The 14,477-nt window shown below is 41.5% G+C and overlaps 1 long non-coding RNA gene and 2 pseudogenes across 2 annotated transcripts in view; 2 read left to right on the top strand and 1 right to left on the bottom strand.

The window, feature by feature from the left end:
• Window positions 1-14,477, top strand: part of LOC698613 (rab5 GDP/GTP exchange factor-like) — a 48,761-nt pseudogene that overhangs the window by 21,099 nt on the left and 13,185 nt on the right. The gene's annotated exons all lie outside the window — the stretch shown is intronic.
• On the top strand, window positions 7,699-12,300 carry LOC106997371 (uncharacterized). Its single transcript, XR_013415252.1, has 2 exons — window positions 7,699-10,100; window positions 10,402-12,300. It is a non-coding gene; the product is annotated as an uncharacterized LOC106997371 (long non-coding RNA).
• Window positions 8,798-8,908, bottom strand: LOC114677280 (small nucleolar RNA U13; annotated as a pseudogene).

Here is a 14,477-nt window from a genome sequence, read left to right on the forward strand (position 1 = left end):
TTTACCAGCTTTGTGACCCTGGGCGGACTAACAACTCCAAGTCTTGTCCACAGTGAGGGACAGTAATACCTACCAGAGGCATGTGATGAGGATTCAATGAGTTAATGCATGTAAAGAGCTTAGCATAGTGCCTGACACACACAGTAGATCTCCAGAAAGTGTTAGCTTTTTTAAAATGCAAGTTATTCTTCTGATAGAATAATCTTGCAGGGAGCACAAGGCCATTGAAACCCTGTCTCCACTAAAAATACAAAAAAAAAAAAAAAAAAATTAGCCGGGAGTGGTGGCGGGCACCTGTAGTCCCAGCTACTCGGGAGGCTGAGGCAGGAGAATGGCGTGAACCTGGGAGGTGGAGCTTGCGGTGAGCCAGGATTGCACCACTGCACTCCAGAGCGAGACTCTGTCTCAAAAAAAAAAAAAAAAAAAAAAAATCCTTAATTCCTATTTAGCTTAAAGTCTGTTTACTGATGGTATGTAGTGAAATGATAAGTATTTATGATAACAGATAAAATAGTAAGAAAATTATAAAATTATCAGCTCTAATAGCCTGATTTTGCAGATGACAATATGAAAGTCCATAAAGGTTAACTAATTTACCCAAGGCTGCACAATGAGTTTGTGTATAAGAACTCGGGTCTCCTAACTCCTGGGTCAATATTTTTCCATTATATTCCTTTATTCAGTGTGTATACTTCAGAAACCTAGGTTATTTAATATATATAATCAATAGTAAATATATATATATAATTAAGTTTCTGTTACTTAAGTACATAATTGTCATTTATATTCGCTGACTCTCCTTGATAGTTTTAAAAACCTGTGTCTCAAAAGCCTTTGTACAGTGTGCATTATACTATGGAAAGGAGATTTACAATTTAGTGCAGAGGCTGTACTTTAAAAAGAAACAATTCTGGAGCTGGGTGCCGTGGCTTGTACCTACCTATAATCCCAGCTACTTGGAAGACTAAGGTAGGAGGATTACATGAGCCCAGGAGTTAGTGGCTGTAGTGAGCTGTAATTGTGCCACTGTATTCCGGCCTGGACAGCAGAGTGAGACACTATCTCTAAAAAAAAATTCATTAATTTAAAAAAGAAACAATCCAGGTGACTTTTATTTCAAAAATATGTATGCAGAATGGTTTTTACCTTTGTTCTTGTCTCTCCCCGCCCCCCATCTTTTTGATGGTAGTTTTGTCCTTTCGATTTTTTGTTCTTTAGTTGCTTTTTGTCTGTAGAAAGCTTTTGGGGATAAAGACCTTAAAGTATTTAAAAATTCATGTTAGAAAAGAAGATTCCATTGTATCTTTGTTTCACAGACCACTTAATATAACTTAGCCAGGCAAATTTTGCATTTCACACTGATTACTTCTTTGGCCATTGTGTGTGGATAAGGTTAGCCTGAGTGCAGTTTTAATGTATTGGGTCTAGACTAGAAACAGACTTTTTGTATTCCGTATTCTTCATCTTCTTTAGTCCGTGATGCCCTTGCTCTTGATATTTTACTTGTTTCCGTTAGTAGCATAAAGGAAAGCTTTTACGCCATACATAGGAGCTTGGTAGCAGGCAAAATACAAATAACCTTCTACGGAATTTGAAGAATATTTTCACATTCTTGTAGAGTTGGATACGCCTTCAGAGAAAGTACATGGAATATCTTGACTGTAAAGACTCAGTTAAAGTGTTTTAGTCTCCACAGTCAGGGTGAGTGAGCTGTGTAGAGGAAGTCACAGTGGTTGGCCAAGCTGAGATATTTGCTTATACATTTCAAAGTGCCCTTTTCTTTCAGAACTCCTATAATCTTGTCATCCCAAGTATCATCTTTTGTACCTCATTCACGAACGGATCTGAAGACAGTGATCCTACAAAGCGTATCTTTTCTTTTTTAGAGTTAAAATACCAATACCACCCAGACCTTAGATTCTAAATACTATTATTCATTAAAGTGAACCAGGGCTTCTTGGAGAAATGACTGATTCTGGGGCTGGGACAGGGAAAAAAGGGCCCCTTCAATATTTTGGGGACATTTCAGAAGATCCAGAAGCCAGCTTGGAGGAATTTCCACTGGTCAAGTGTGGGATAAGTTTGAGTGTCAAAATAAATAAGGACAATAAGGCTGGGCACGGCGGCTCGCGCCTGTAATCCCAGCACTTTGGGAGGCCAAGGCGGGCAGATCACCTAAGGTCGGGAGTTCAAGACCAGCCTGGTCAACATGGTGCAACCCCGTCTCTACTAAAAATACCAAATTAGTGAGGTGTGGAGGTGAGCACCTGTAATCCCAGCTACTTGGGAGGTGGAGTCGGGAGAATTGCTTGAACCTGGGAGAGACAGAGATTGCACGAAGCGAGGCCCCCTCTTAAAAAAAAAATAAAGTGAAGAAATCAATAAGGACAATAAATGGAGTGTAACTGATTAAACAAAATCATAATCCTTGTGTTAATTTAACTAGTAAAATAGAGAAATACAGCTGGCGCAGGGGCTCACACCTGTAATCCCAGCACTTTGGGAGGCCGAGGTGGGTGGATCACCTTAGGTTGGGAGTTTGAGACCAACCTGACCAACATGGAGAAACCCCGTCTCTACTAAAAATATACAAAATTAGCTGGGCATGGTGGTGCATGCCTGTAATCCCAGCTACTTGGGAGGCTGAGGCAGGAAACTCGCTCGAACCCAGGAGGCGGAGGTTGCGGTGAGCTGAGATCATGCCATTGTACTCCAGCCTGGGCAACAAGAGCAAGACTTCATGTCAAAAAAAAAAAAAGTTGTAGTCATGTTAGTAGTAAAAATTGATTCAAGTAAAGTTTATCTGGGTGCTAAATCTGGGATGAGGGGAGGGAGTTTCCCAGGGAACAAGTTATGAACATGATCTCAAATTAACTGCCTATGAATTATTTATTTATTTATTTATTTTTCTTTTTTTCCTTTTTTTGTGGAGACAGGAGATGGGTCTCGCTATGTTGCCTAGGCTGGTCTTGAACTCCTGACCTCAAGTGATCCCACCACCGCAGCCTCAAAGTGCTGGGAGTACAGGCATGAGTTACTATGCCCAGCCAGATTATTTATTAATTATAAATGGAGAAATGGTAACTATAAAATGGTGATGTAGGAGGCAAGGATAGATGTCATGTGCTTCCAGACACGACACTTTGAGAACACAACATCATTTATGAAATGTCTAAGCCGAAAATTTTTAACAACCTGAATCCAGTCATGAGGAAACAACTGGGAAACCCAATCTAAATGGCATTCAACAAGATACCTGGCCTGTGTTCTTCAAAAATGTCATGCGAGAGAAACAAAGGCTGGGAACATTGTGAACAGTTGAGAAAATTGGAATATGGATTTTCAATTGAGTAAAAGTATTGTATCAGTGTAAATTTTCCTGAATTTGGTAACTATCCTGTAAGGGACATAAAACAATGGCTTTATCCGTTTGTATTACTACAAAGTAATACCTGAGGCTGGGTCACTTGCAAAGGAAAGAGGTTCATTTGGCTCACAGTTCTGCAGGCTGTGGAAGAAGCATGGAGACAAGCCAGGTGCAGTGGCTCACGGCTGTAATTCCAACACTTTCAGAGGCCGAGATGGGCAGATCACTTGAGGCCAGGAGTTCGAGACCAGCCTGGCCAACATGGTGAAACCTGTCTCTACTGAAAATACAAAAATTGGCCAAGCACGGTGGCCTGTGCCTCTAATCCCAGCTACTCAGGAGGCTGAGGCAGGAGTATCACTTGAACCTGGAAGGCAGCGTTGCAGCGAGCCGAGATTGTACCAATGTACTCCCGCCTGGCCAGCAGAGTGTGAGACTCCTTCTCAAAAAAAAAAAAAAAAAAAAAAAAGATAGGGAGAGAGATTGGGCGATGGGCAATGGAAGGCTTGACAATCATGGTCTGCTTGCTATACCTGAAACACAAGCTTTGTTTCTGTATTAAAAACATAAGGCGAAGCTGGGTCCACTGGCTCCTGCTTGTAATCCCAGTGTTCTGGAGACTGAAATGAGGCAGGAGGATTGCTTGATCCCAAGAGTTGAAGAGCAGTTCGGGCAACATAGTGAGATCCCATCTCTTAAAAAAAAAAAAAAAAAAAATCAACCGAACTAGTGCTTGTAGCCCTATCTACTGTGGAGGCTGAGGTGGGAGGATCCTTTCAGTCTGGGAGGTTAAGGCAGCAGTAAACTGTGATTGTGCCACTGTACTCCAGCCTGGGTGAAGAGTGAGACCCTGATTAAAACAAGCAAAAAACAAACACAAGGTGACTTTAAGTTGAAGAGCAAGCACTTGCCATTTGAGCCCTAGCCAGAACTATAAACTAATGTGGATGAGGTTGTTGTTTTCCATATTTCCTTCTTCACTTCTTTCATCTTACACACTGAATCCCTATCGGCTGTTCAGACATAACTCACCTCCTTCCTGTGTATCGAACACCTGAACTGTCTCTCACTTTCCACTCTCTAATCCAAACTTCTGGCCTCTTAGTAGGGGTTGATTTTTAGAAAACTTAGAGAAAAACAACCAAGTGTTGATTTTAGTAACTTCTATGATCATAACTAGCTAGTAGAATTAATTGTCATTTATATTTTAAAAGGGGATTTTTGTTTTAAGCAAATTGTCTCTTTGGATAAGTATGTGTGGGAGGGAAGCATGTTGTAAGCAAAACAATAAAGGAAATGAGTAGGGTTTTCCTGTCTTTGACTGGCCTACAGACCTCCAGAGTCAGAGGGATTGGTGTTTTTCTGAAGAGTCTTCAGTCCTCTCTTTGGCTTACTGAGGTAGTTGTAGCATAGTCAACAGCTCAGGCTTTGGATTTAAGTGCACAGACCTGGGTTCCAATTCTTGTCTTTATTATGTAAGTGACTGCAACATTATTCAAGTTACTTAACATATTCAGACCTCAGCTTCCTCATTTGTAAATATCATAAGTGTACTACCTGATAGACTTGTGAGAATTATACAAAATAGCATTGTAAAAGTACTTAGTGGTTATAGGCATTATCTGTATATAAGTTACTACCATTATTATTTTGTCAGGTGGAATATGTATTATGTTTTTATTGGGTTGAGTGTTCTACCAGAGTCAGATAGGTCAAGTTGGTTGATAGCATCATTCAAGTTTTCTGTCTTTACTGACGTTTTAAAAATCACTTCTCTGTCAATTACTAAGTGAGGAATCCTGAAATCTCCAAATATCATTGTTAATTTGTTTCTCCTTTCAGTTCTGTCAAATTTTGTCTTATGTGTTTTGAAGCAGTGTTATCAGTATATACATGTTTAGGATTGCTGTGTCTTCTTGAAGAATTAACCCCTTTTTTATGATGAGATACCCCTCTCTGTTCTTGGTAATACGGTCCATGTTCTTAAGTTTACTTTGTCTAACATTTGTATAACCACTTAAGCTCTTTTTCATTGTTTCAGAGTATCCTCTTCCTTTCATTAGTTTTTAACATATTTGTATCTTTATAGTAAATTTCTTTTTTTTTTTTTTTTTTTTTTTTGAGACGGAGTCTCGCTGTGTCGCCCAGGCTGGAGTGCAGTGGCGCGATCTCGGCTCACTGCAAGCTCCACCTCCCGGGTTCACGCCATTCTCCTGCCTCAGCCTCCCGAGTAGCTGGGACTACAGGAGCCCACAACCGCGCCCGGCTAATTTTTTGTATTTTTAGTAGAGACGGGGTTTCACCGTGGTCTCGATCTCCTGACCTTGTGATCCGCCCGCCTCGGCCTCCCAAAGTGCTGGGATTACAGGCGTGAGCCACCGCGCCCGGCCTCTTTATAGTAAATTTCTTACAGACAACATGAAGTGGGGTCTTGTTTTTTAATCTACTCCGATAATCTCTGACATTTAATCAGACTGTTTATAGCACTTATATTTAAGGTGTTTTTTTTTTTTTTTTTTTTTTTGGGAGACAGAGTTTCACTCTTGTTGCCCAGGCTGGAGTGCAATGGCACGATCTCGGCTCACCACAACCTCTGCTTCCCGGGTTCAAGCAATTCTCCTGCCTCAGCCTCCCAAGTAGCTGGAATTACAGGCATGCACCACCATGCCCGGCTAATTTTTTTGTATTTTTAGTAGAGACGGGTTTCTCCATGTTGGTCAGGCTGGTCTTGAACTCCTGACCTCCGATGATCCACCTGCGTCAGCCTCCCAAAGTGCTGGGATTACAGGCATGAGCCACCATGCCCAGCCTAATGTGATTTTTGATAAGGGAAAGTTTACCCCTGCCATCTTGCTCTTTGTGTTTATCTCATCTTGTCTTAGTTCCTTTTCTCCTCTTTTCTTGCCTTCTTTATGACCACACCTTTATCTCCACTATCAGCTTGTTAGCTATACCTCTTTGTTTTGTTTGGTTTGGTTTTTGTTACTGGTTGTTCTGGGGTTTACAGAATACATCTTTAACTTACCTACCTTCAAGTAGTAGTATGCCACTTTACAGAAAAAAGAAAAATTAAAACAATAGTATTATACCACTTTACACATAAGAATCTTAAACAGGATTCTTACATTTCTTCCTCCCGTCCTTTGTGCTGTGGTTCTACATGTTACTTGGTGGTTCTTTCTCTCATCTTGGGTAGTTTCCTCATATGCATGTGCAGTAGTCAGCCACACTCAAGGGAACCCTCTGCAGATACTTGGAGCTTTTTCTTTGTAGCCCTCTGCCCTTCGTAGCATTTGCATGATATTTTGCCATGCAGATTCTGGTCACATTGGCCTCCCTGAACTCCAAATGCTGTCTCCTCAGTTCACCAAGTCAGCTAGGTTCTGTTTGAGTGGCCTCTCCCTGTGCCATGACTTTAAAACTCTCCCAGCAGTGAGCTGTGACACTCTAGGACAGACTATGTTTGTTTCCCTTCTTTCAGGAGTTAATCTGCTGTTTGCCTGTCATCTAGTGTCTGAAAACCTTTCGTTCATATAGTTGTCTGACCTTTCAATTTGTTAAGATGGTAGGGTAAACCTGATGCCATTAGAATATTCCATCATGACTAGAAGCAGAATTATCAGACAGAGAAGGATTCACTTCCAAACACTAAAGAATTTTTTTCTAATCATACCGATGTCAGCATAATCTTTGGTTTTCCATTGAGATAAAATTTTTTTTTTTTTTTTTTTTTTTGAGACGGAGTCTCGCTCTGCAGTTCAGGCTGGAGTGCAGTGGCCGGATCTCAGCTCACTGCAAGCTCCGCCTCCCGGGTTGACGCCATTCTCCTGCCTCAGCCTCCCGAGTAGCTGGGACTACAGGCGCCCGCCACCACGCCCGGCTAGTTTTTTGTATTTTTTAGTAGAGATGGGGTTTCACCGTGTTAGTCAGGATGGTCTCGATCTCCTGACCTCGTGATCCGCCCGTCTCGGCCTCCCAAAGTGCTGGGATTACAGGCTTGAGCCACCGCGCCCGGCCGAGATAAAAAATATTTTAAAAGAGATGTTGCCTTTTTTGTTTTGAATTAGATTGTACCTGTTTTATTTATGTGGTTCACGCCTGTAATCCCAGCACTTTGGGAGGCTGAGGCAGGGGGATCGCCTGAGGTCATGAGTTCGAGACCAGCCTGGCCAACATAGTGAAAACCTCTCTCTACTAAAAATAGAAAAAATTAGGTGGGCGTGGTGGCGGGCGCCTATAATCCCAGCTACTAGGGAGGCTGAGGCAGGAGAATCACTTGAACCTGGGAGGTGAAGGTTGCAGTTAGCCAAGATTGCGCCATTGCACTCCAGCCTGAGCAACAGGAGCAAAACACTCTGTCTCCAAAAAAAAAAAAAAAAAAATCTGATACTGATTATATTATATGGACCTAAAGCTTTGTACCTGAATGAGGACAAAAAATACACAATTTAAGACATGGCTATATCTTCATTCCTGTGATCTTTCCTGGAATAAGTAGAGATAAGTGTCCTCCTGTACCTTACAATGACTCCACTGTTCTAAACTATGTATTTATGCAGGGAGTAATTTGCCCTGCTGTGTAATTACTGTTAGAAGAACAGAAGTATGTATCCAAAACAGAGCAACTTTAACCAGCAAATAGACTTTAATTATTGTGAGAACTTCAGCAGGGATAGCAACCCAGGACCCAATTTTAAAATTAGGAGCACTGAGGATGAGAAGTGAGGCCGTGGAAATAGCTCTGAGCTCTCTGAATCTATGTCATAAGGAACAAAAGTAGATACAAGATGTATTTGATAATTATATTGAAGGAATAAAAATAATTTAAAACGTGTCATAGAAGCATAGAGTGACAGGCGAGGGGAAACTTATATCATCATCCCGGGGCAGCCATGGTGGCTCCATGCGTGAGGCTGGTGCCACACAGTCTCCCGGTGTTGGCAGTGTCTCCAGACCTTCTCAGTTCTGCACACAACTACAAAACAAAAGAACAGTTGCCAGCACTTGGAAGAGGACGTGGATCCAAACCAAATGGGGGACAGATACTCCCTCTACAGACAAGATACTCATGGAAGAAGTCAAGTTGGAAGAGCAGCTGAAGGAGGCTGTGGAAGAAGATAAGCAAGCATTGGCAGATACTGAGGGCTCGCAGCAGAGCAGCCAAAAATTGGTGGAGGCGGCAAATATGTATAGCATTCAGGGCTTCTGCGAGGACTCGTTAGAGGTGGCAGATGTTTTGGAGAAGGCAACACTGTGTGTTCCAGAAGAAGAAATTAAAGACAATAACCCTCACCTGAAGAACCTCTGTGAGACTCTCACAATGAGTGAAGTCCAGTTTCAGGAAGTGTTCAGCAAGCACTGCCAAGCCGAACCCTGTCAGTGCCAAGTTCCACCCTTATGAGCATGCGGTCTTTTTTTCATCTTTGTTCATATCTGACAGGCAATGTGCCGGTGTTGTAACAAGGTTTGAGGGAGGCATATCTCACACATGAAAACCCAGCGTGAAAACCCAACCGTCACACTTACGAATCACAGGAAGATCTAGCATGAGGTCTTGTTCCACATGCTGGTTTAGGGGAAAGAGCTGAGCCCGGTGGTTCTGGTTACTAAAGTGAGGTTCAAGCTGCATGGGCAGCTCCTGAGACCCGCCCTTGTTGGTGTGGTGAAGAAGGCTTAGCTGCCTCTTACAAGACTTTTTTTTTCTTTAAATCTCTTTCCATAATTCATGAAAAGCTGGTTCACCTTTTCTCATCTATGAATACTTTTGACTTTCCTCAAGGTTGGAAACCTGAAGTAACCAGTGGGTAAACAGCCCAGTAAGCTGATCTCACAGTTACATTAATGAACTTGTATTCAGGAGTGTTCTCTGATTTTTAGTACCACATGTTTAATCATTCCACTTAGTAAAAAAAGGCCAATAGGAGACTACAGGTTATCTGGATTTTCATTAATCACACTGTATCTGCTCAGACTCTAGTGACATCAAAGTATTTTAAATGAACGAAATGTCTGGGAATTCTACTTTTTGGCAATCTGGACACTCCCGTCTGCACTGTGTCTCTCTTGTGTAGCTTGTAGCATGGGAGTTACTGGATTTCTTAGCCCACTACACATTTCATTCAATAAAGGGGAAAGCAAGGGTTGAAACATTTCTTATGCTAAAAATAATTTTATGATGACCTTTATGAAGAACATGAGTTTGTTAGACACTGTCTAGCTGCTAAAAATGACAGATTTCTGGTTTTTGGTTGGTTGGTTTTTGGAGATGCAAAATGAGCGTATGTACCTTAATGGTTCCCACCACCTTTATTTTGCCAGTAATTGAATTTGAGAAAATCAGTTAGTTTTGCCCTGTTTTCTTCATCTAAATGTGGAAATGTTTAACTCTGTGTTCTACTAGTTACTAATGACCTCAAGATATATTCCCTGGTGAGATGGACTTTCTCAGAATGTGAGGACTGCATGCTTGGCACTCTTTAAATGTTAGTGTTTCATTTTTCAAGAGGATTAAAGCCCTCATATGTTTATTTTCCTTTAAAAAACTACTTCAGGCAGCACAAATTGGTTAAAAAAAAAAAGGACATCAAAACTAAAACCTAAATAGATTAAACAATTAACAGCAGTACAGACAAAACTTAATGAACCCAGAAAATAGATTGTGGCGATTCATATCATAATGACGGGAATTCCAGATGAAATACACAGAAAACATAGTTAAGGAAGATAGTCAGAGGTTTTCTTTTTTTTTTTTTTTTTTGAGACGGAGTCTCACGCTGTTGCCCAGGCTGGAGTGCAGTGGCGCGATCTCGGCTCACTGCAAGCTCCGCCTCCCGGGTTCCCGCCATTCTCCTGCCTCAGCCTCCTGAGTAGCTGGGACTACAGGCGCCCGCCACCGCGCCCGGCTAATTTTTTGTATTTTTAGTAGAGAGGGGGTTTCACTGTGGTCTGGATCTCCTGACCTTGTGATCCGCCCGCCTCGGCCTCCCAAAGTGCTGGGATTACAGGCTTGAGCCACCGCGCCCGGCCAGTCAGAGGTTTTCAAAGTGAAAACAAAGATCTCAGTCAGACCGTTAAGAAAGTGTACAAAGTGCCTCTTGGCATAATAGTCAAAGAAAGACACCCACTTGTCAATGTTTTAATCACAAAGTAAAACATTTATTTTAGAAAAATAAAACAACAGCTTTACTCAGATGTTATAGAAAAGATGATCCCTTACAGGGATTAGAGAGTACTTGAGGAAAAGGGTTTACTTTCACTGTTCTGTTATCTTTTTTTCTTGGAAAACTATGACAAACCTTTTGGAGTTTTGTAGAGCCTAAAAGAGCTTACCAAAACAAACTTGCTCTTACTTTGCCCCTTTGGCAAACGCTGAGTGGGGCCTGAGAGTTACCTTATTTGCAGGCTAACAAATTAACCTTAACCTGCCATGGTTTCACAGATACTAGCCAAAGACACGAGTCTCCTGGGTCAGAGACAAAGGCCAGTTTCTTACAGCAGCAGCAGTAGCCAGAGCATTTGCATTTGTGCTTATCCCCTGAGTATCTGTTGCTATGGGATAATGCAGAGAAGACCAGGGAAAGCCTGTGCATGCAGTGAGTTGTATTAGAGGAGAGGAACCTTGGACTTAGGGATCCTTATTAGACAGTAAGTGGTCTAGCCTTTTCTCTTGAAGGAGGCACTATCTCTGTCTCTGAAAGCTGTTATACAGATATCCTTGAAAAGATGTTGCAAAACAAAGGCAGTCATTGCCTCTGTTCACAGATAGGTAGAAAGAGATCTATGGAGAATTGTCTTCAGCATCTTATAAAGGGAGGAATGGTAATAAATGGCCACATTCATTCAGTCAACCCATACTGAGCACTAACCCTGTTCTTGGTGCTGTTCTAGGCGTGAGGATATGGTGGTGAACGGTGCCCTTGTGGAGCTAACAGTTTAGTGGGGGAAATGGACAATAAGCAGATCTGTAACATAGTGTAAGTCCTACAAGAATGGAAAGCGGGACGAGAGACAGAGTGGCAGGGGAGTTCTTTTACATTATGAAATAAATACTCTACTGGAGCATAAACTGTGGTAGAAATGGAAAAGGAGTTTTCTGTATTGTACTGTAAAATTATAGGGGTTGTACTGAGCTGGGGGAGGAGAACGTGATCCCTTGACACCAGTAAGACAGGCCACTCGGGTCTCTAAAAGGAACTCAGAGAGTTTCTAGTTGGAAGCGAGCACTACAGGTTGAGTATCCCTTATCCGAAAGCCTTGGGACCAGAAGTGTTTCAGATTTGGGGTTTTCCCAGATTTTGGAATATTTACACATATATAAGATAATTTGGGACTGGGACCTAAGTCCAAACACAGAATTCATTTGTTGTGTATATACCTTACATACGTAGCCTGAAGGTAATATTATACCACATTTTAAGCAGTTTTGTGCATGTAACAGTTTTGGCTACAGCCCATCACATGAGGCCAGGTGTGGAATTTCCCACTTGTGGTGTCATGTAGCCACTGAAAAATTTGGGATTTTAGAGCATTTCGGATTTTTGATTTTTGGGTTAGGAATGCTCAAACCTGTAATAATAATCACAACAATGAATATGGTTTGTTCTAAGTTAAGTGCTAAAATTTGGTGCAAATGAAAGGTGTAAAACCATGTGTAAACTACCTAAGAAGATTAAATGAATGGATAAGCTTTTGCAGAAAATACATGAACTAAAAGGACAGATTTGGGCATGCAGTGTGTACCTGTAGTCCCCACTACCCAGGAGGAGGCTGAGGCGGGAGGATTGCTTGAGCCCAGTAATGTGAGGCTGCAGTGAGCTATAATTAAGTCTGTGAATAGCTACTATACTCCATCCTGGGCAATGTAGTGAAATGCCATTTCTAAAGAAAGATAAATAAAACAATAACAAGTTAAATTATAGCACCATAAAAGAAAATTCAAATATCAGTTAAAATGTTATCTCCTGTATTAAAGTTAGACTTGAGGTCTTAATAGTAGAAAAAAACCAAAAGCTCATTTTTTGCTGGCCGTGATGGCTCACACCTGTCATCCCAGCACTTTGGGAGGCTGAGGTGGGCAGATCACCTGAGGTCAGGAGTTAAAGACCAGCCTGGCCAACATGGTGAAACCCCGTCTTTACTAAAAACACAGAAATTAGCCAGGCGTGGCGACAGGCACCTGTACTCCCAGATACTCAGGAGGCCGAGGCAGGAGAATTGCTTGAACCCAGGAGGTGGTGATTGCAGTAGCTAAGATCACATCATTGCACTCTAGCCTGGGCAAGAAGAGCGAAACTCTGTCTCCAAAAAAAAAAAAAAAAAGAAAAAGAAAAATTCTCACACTCCGTAATAGTAGTCCTTTTGTTATATAGACCCATTCTGCTTATTGAAAGGATTTGAGGTTTACAAAATGAATTTAAAATAAGATTGAGAGAACAAGGTCATAATTTGATGGTACTTGGAGTTCATAAACATGTTCTTAATGTAGCTACTACTGTGATTACCTACATAGAAGTCAAGGCATAGGCTGGGCGTGGTGGCTCATGCCTATAATCACAGCACTTTGGGAGGCCAAGGCGAGAGGATCACTTGAGGCTGGGAATTTGAGACCAGACTGTTCAACATGGCAAAATCCCGTCTCTACTAAGAATACAAAAGTTAGCCGGTGCGATGGTATTCACTTGTAATCCCAGCTACAAGGGAGGCTGAAGCACTTGAACCTGGGAAGCAGAAGTTGCAGTGAGCCAAGATGGCACCACTGCACTCCAGCCTAGGTAACACAGCAAGACTCTTGTCTAAAAATATAAAAAAAGCCCAAGCTTAAACTAAAACTAGTTCTCTGAAAAAATATCGCCAGCAGATCTAAAGTGTAGTCTATGGATATATTTGTCTGGTGATCTAGTTTAGTACAGAAATGAAACTTAGAGAATGTATAGTGTAAATATATTTCATCAATTCATAGGTGAGGGCTAGATGGAAGTCTCCTTGGAGAACTGGAAATAGAGGTGTGGGGTGGTGGTAATAAAAACCCATGCATTTGACCTACGGAGCATGCTCAGATCGAGGCCCATCCTGCTTTCACAGTCAACTCTGGGGTAGGGTGGGTAGCATCAGGACTTTTCTCATAGAGTAGTACTGGATCTACTTGGGTTCACACCTCAGAGCAGGAAGGTAACAACTTTTCTTGCGAGCATCGCTAGAAAGATCTGGTCACCATCGTCTCACCACAGGCGTTAGTATAAAATAAGCACACTTACTGCTGCTACCACCGTACCAATCTAGAGAAGGAGACAGCTCCAGTAAGAAAAAGTGACACTTACAGTGTGCCCCACGGTACTTTGTCCTTCTTGTTTGTAATTACAGAATATTAATAATGATTGCATTCAGTCTTCCCATGTAAATTGAAAGCCGTCTGAGCATTTTCTTGTCCTTTTTGTATAATTGGTACAGTGGCTTGAGTTCTACTCATCATGTAATGAGTGCTTTTAGAATGAATGCAAATGTAATTTTTGGGAAATCCATGAAAAAATAATCTTAGGAAAATCCAAGGGAAAACAGAACAGTAATAAAAGTACAAATACAGCAACATGGCAAGATAAGTCTAAAAAATTTACTTACAGTGTACATACTAGTGATAAGAAAATTAAACAGCCTAGCTTTTTTTTTAAATAATAATTTTTAAAGACAACAGCAATAATGTTAAATATTGAGAATTTAATGTAGCAAATTAGAAGTTCATCTAAAGAATTAAAAGACAGTTTGATGGTGGCGGGGCATGGAGCCTCACACCTGTGATCCTGGCTCTTTGGGAGGCTGAGGTGGACGGATCACTTGGGGTCAGGAGTTCGAGACCAGCCTGGCCAATGTGGTGAAACCCTGTGTCTACTAAAAATATAAAAATTAGCCAGGCATGGTGGAGGACACCTATAGTCCCGGCTACTCAGGAGGCTGAGGCAGGAGAATCGCTTGAACTCGGGAGGCAGAGGTTTCAGTAAGCTGAGATCATGCCACTGCACTCCAGCTGGGGTGACAGCGAGGCTCCATCTCAAAAAAAAAAAAGAAAGAAAAAAATACTTTGCAGGTTAGTATAAATACTTAAAATATCATTTAAATT

This window comes from Macaca mulatta, chromosome 3 (assembly GCF_049350105.2).
Source record: "Macaca mulatta isolate MMU2019108-1 chromosome 3, T2T-MMU8v2.0, whole genome shotgun sequence".
Taxonomy (NCBI): Eukaryota; Metazoa; Chordata; class Mammalia; order Primates; family Cercopithecidae; genus Macaca; species Macaca mulatta.